The sequence below is a fragment of the Drosophila miranda genome, chromosome 4, assembly GCF_003369915.1.
Source record: "Drosophila miranda strain MSH22 chromosome 4, D.miranda_PacBio2.1, whole genome shotgun sequence".
In the NCBI taxonomy this organism is placed as follows: domain Eukaryota; kingdom Metazoa; phylum Arthropoda; class Insecta; order Diptera; family Drosophilidae; genus Drosophila; species Drosophila miranda.
The window spans coordinates 31,944,841-31,949,527 of NC_046677.1; the positions used below are offsets into that span (position 1 = coordinate 31,944,841).

Below are 4,687 nucleotides of genomic sequence, written 5' to 3' on the forward strand. Positions count from 1 at the left end.
TTACTCGTTTTATTTCTGCCTTTGGCCGTTTGATTAATGTTTTTTCCGTTTTCATTTCGGTCTCTTTTTTTAATTTTGCAATAACTTTGTATTTTTTGTTTATTTTTTAAGAGTGAGCTGCCATAATGGCAGACCAAGTGACAAAATATTTTGAAAAAGAGCAAAGTGGGATTGGGGGAAAGATTCTGTCTGCTGGGTGGTCTCTGATCTTGGCCTGTTTGGGAACTTATTTCGAAAAGTGCGTGTGATTTATTGGAAAGGAACTGTCCTAAGATAACAGCTTAAGACAAATGCGAATAGAATGCCAAAATGAAGAGATATTTTGCAGTAATTTTTTTGTGGGACCTGGTCTTATATTCTTATATATATGTATATATGTATGAAATACCACCTTGGTTCAATTTGAAGGATTGCATTTCATTCACAACTTGTTGATGTTTTCATTTGATTTGTGGAAAGTGCAGTGCTCCCTTGGGAGCTGTTGATCGTTCAATAGAATGGCAAACTACTGCAAACTACGGCAAACCTTTTGTCCCAACAATTATTTAACAATTATGTGAGCGAAATTGGAAAAGCTTAGCTAATAGCTACAAATCATAAAGTAAGTAGGGGTACTTGCAGCATAAGCATAAATCAAACATACACTCATTCCGCTCACTCATTTGCATACTCATACACTCATTAACATACCCACACACTCATTCACTCTCTCATTAATACACGTGTCTCGTGTGTGTGTGTTTCTGGTAATGGAAAATCAGAGCTGGGCGTGCCGAAAGTCGCGGAATGAATAGGGAATGGAATTGGACACAGAGAGGGGTGAGGGTAAGGTAACCATCTCTCTAATGCTCGAGGACGAAGCGTGGGTGGAATTACACACATAATAACCACCAGATATATGCACGACAATTTCATAAAATTTAATTACACATTCACACTTGCCGTAGGTTTTTTTTTTTATTCTGCCGAGACATTTTTGTAGGTGTGACAAGCACGCGATTTTCGTTTTGTCTTTTATTTTCTCTAATTTTTGAGCTTCTGTTGCGGCTACTCCATTTTGACTTTGATTTAAATGGTGACAAATATAGCGGGGTTCCTGCATACATATATATCCATGTGCGTGGGCAGATTTCTTTCCTCTCTATGGAGGGACCTTCGTGCCTTGGCCTGGTAAAGTGCATAGCTTAGGCTTTGGCTTTTGTTTGCAACTTAATTACGGCCAGGCCACACTAATTACGGGGCGAGTGTCTCGCTGAGTTATGCCATTTTGATTTGGAGTTGACAGGCAGTTTTGATGGGAAGGTCGGGGGTGTGAAGAAGCCGGAATAACTCTCCGAAAAGGAGGCCTCTAAACTAGTCGAGATTGCAAGGAAGTATCAGGGAGATAAGCGACTCGCTTAATCTTTTCAGAAGCGTTTTATTCATACGATTTTTTGATTACAATATTATCATTACACAAAAGGAATGAATAAAGAACCGATATCCTCTGCTAGCACTGTTTACTCGTATTTATGGGTACGTTTTACAACTTCAATTTACAGAACTCCCTTCAACGCATATTCACTCTATCTAACTATCTATAACTTAGAAATTGAACCACAAACCCTCAACAAAAACTGACCTTGCAATAAAAAAAAAACAAAAAAATAGTTGTAATATGACTTCATCGATGTTTGGGCTGCAAGTTGTTTCTTAATTTATGTTTTTGGTTGTGTGCTGTTTTGTTTGTTGGCTTTGTGTTTGTTTGGAAGTCGATGTAAACTCCGCAGCAACAGAACGAAAAACGAGCAACGAATCGACAATCTACGACTGACTGACCTTCAAAACCACGACACTCACTCACACCAACACTCGAGCAGCGCTCTTTTAAGGGCCTCATTCTCTCTCTTTCTCTCTCTCATGCCCTTCAAAGCGAACCTCACCAACACCACCTCAACGAAAATCATCAACAGCAGCCATCAACAATTCAACAATCGACATCGCTGGTGTTGCTATTGCTCCGCTATCAATGCGTATATCAATTAAATTTTGTTGGTATTTGTATTTGTTTGCATTGTTGTTGCTTGTGGGAGACGGAGACCTTAGCCCTTCCATAAAGTTTTGCTTGTGTGCCCTGCTCATTTCCGCACTCGGCAACGAACAAGTTTTCGAACACGCTGTGTTTCTTGTCTGAGATTAGAGCCGCTGAAAAATTATCAAACATAATTTAATAATTTTCGATGTTTTTTTTTTACAAATAAATGCATAACAAAGAAACCGTTGAACTTGCCAAGGGCACAAGCAAGATGGGGAGCAACCGAAGCTGATAAATGATATTTAAGCGGAGATCGTTATTCCCTTTGCTAGCTATTGGATTTCAGTACCCATGCCTTCTACAGAAAAAGGGCCGGGAGAATAATATGAGAATCTCGGATACTGTGCTATACACAATATATAATGATTATAGGTTAACGAGGAATCGACTTCCAAAATCATCGAGACTTGCATTCAATCAGGTCTTTAAGGAAAAGCTCATCACACACAAGCCTGCAGAGCCTCTGATAGATATCAGTTCACTAGACTAAAGTCTGTTCAACTTTCAATGTCATCCATAGAACTAGGCAACAAAATCGAACTTCTTTTTTACTCAACGAATTATATATTTGGATAAAATTAAACGCTCCACGAATTTGATGCATTTTGATTGGATTGGCATACAAAGATCGGGTTTCCCAAAAGTTATTCTCTAATGGAAAAGCACTTGAACGAAAATTTTTGCCGTTGTTGACCAGGGGGTTGAGGAGAACCATTGTGGAGGGACTGTTGAATATGGCATCCATGTCTTTGGGGGCACGGATATCGTACAGCTGAGTTGTCAGCACCGTCAGGGTGTCCTTCAGCTCAAACAGCCTGACGCATGTGGCCTCATTGAGCCTCGCCGCTTTTGGGTCCAGATAGAGGGACTTGGTCTGTCGCAGTCCGACTTGTTCCACGTTCAGCCCCATGTGGTCGGTCAACAGATGGCTGATTAGGTCCGACGGGAAGCACATTATGTGGCAGGGCACGTCGGGGCACTGTATGGGTTCGGAGACCTTGCCAGTGTTGCGGTTCTCTCGGTGGGTAAAGGATTCCGTCGCGTATTGCCGGAGAAGGGTCCCAGTCCCAGAAGAAGCAGTCGCCAGCACAGCCTGTCAATCGCCGACACACCCCAGAAATCACCAGCTCCTCGATGGGTGCTATTCGAGCCCCCAGCGTGGACGGGCGTTATGCCAAGTACTTTGGCGTCCAGGAGACCCTCAAGTCCACAACTACCGTGATCAAGACGCAGTCGATGCCGCCACGGATTGTGACCAAGGCGGAGGCCACCAACGAGCATGTGCGACAGCCGGGGACGACATCTCCCACGCAGAAGCGTCGCGAGATGCTGAAGCGCATGCGTCCCATTTCCCTGGACACCTACACGAGCAGCTCCATCAGTCCCACAGCGATGCCCAGTCCCAAGAGAGCGCATTCGCCCAGCAAACTTGCAAAGGCCACCATCTCCAGCTTCGAGGACATTGAGGTCACGCCCCAAGAGCTAAATGCCGCCGGCAAGGACTTCAAGCGTCTGTGCGTCGAGATATTAGACTGAAAAATTGTTAAATTTTGGCCAAGTATTCAAAATTCTCCCAATTTTTCCCCGATTCCCCAATCCCCAATCGAAATTCAACCTTTTCCCCTTTTTTTTGCTCTCTCTGCATATGTGTGTGCGTGTGTGGATTGTAGCGCCTCAATGAAGTTGGAACCACCTGCGTATCCCTCCGGGTCGGAGCGATGCTTGACATTGCCATCGATGCGGTTGTGGCCGCCAAACCTAGGATCCTGTACCTGTACATCCTGTACATTCTTCGAGGCATGATGGTCCATGATGGCCATCACCTGGATGCAGTTGTATCCCTGCTGTGTTTGTAGCGGCGGCGCTCAACAACTAGAGGAGTGGGGAGTAATTAGCATATGGTGCAAGGATTCTCTTTCGCTTACTTCGTATCCTGCTACATCGCATACTGGCTCTTGTGGGAGCTCCTCCATAATCGCCTCGCTGTCCTCTAATTTGCAAAACGAGCTTAAGCAGCGGCAGAAACTGCAGGTGTCCGAGTGTATTTCTTCACGGTTCTGAAAAATTTCTAAAAAATTTGTCTATCTTTTAGTGTGAAATTTAAGCACGAAAAATATAAAATGTGGAGCTCCCAAACGTAGGGGAAGGAGTCGTAAGTCTAACTGAAATGTATTAAAAGGTATAGACTGATAGACTGACATTTGGCAGATATTCCTCTGCCATCTATGAGTGTCACTGAGGTTCAATGGCAGCTTTACTTTCGTCGGACATTTTCCGATTATGATCTGATTGTTTTTATTTGTTTTAAATATTCCGCTTTAAATTACTTAATATTATAAATAGATATCTCAAAAAAAAATTTTTTTTCATAATTTCCCTGAGAGTGCCAACAGCTGGCGGGGGCACGCCTCAAAAGTGTGCATGTATCTCTAACCAAATAAATAGCTCTAGCCAAATAGCGTGCAGCCCTCAGCCCCCAGCAATGCCCTGCCTCTTCTAATCTGTTTAAATATTTAAATTGAGCCATAAACCTGTAACTTGTCGGCTGTTTTCAAGGTTATCATTCGATGGTTTTCTTGATGGTCTCGGTCTCGGTCTCGGTTCGGCTTTTCA

General features: G+C 43.2%; 1 long non-coding RNA gene across 1 annotated transcript; it reads right to left on the bottom strand.

Moving 5' to 3' along the window:
• Nucleotides 1–3,596: 3,596 nt before the first annotated feature.
• Nucleotides 3,597–4,251, bottom strand: LOC117188696. The gene is made up of 2 exons (XR_004472798.1): nt 4,000–4,251; nt 3,597–3,946 (listed from the first exon to the last, which is right to left on the bottom strand). It is a non-coding gene; the product is annotated as an uncharacterized LOC117188696 (long non-coding RNA).
• Between the last annotated feature and the right edge of the window lie 436 nt (nt 4,252–4,687).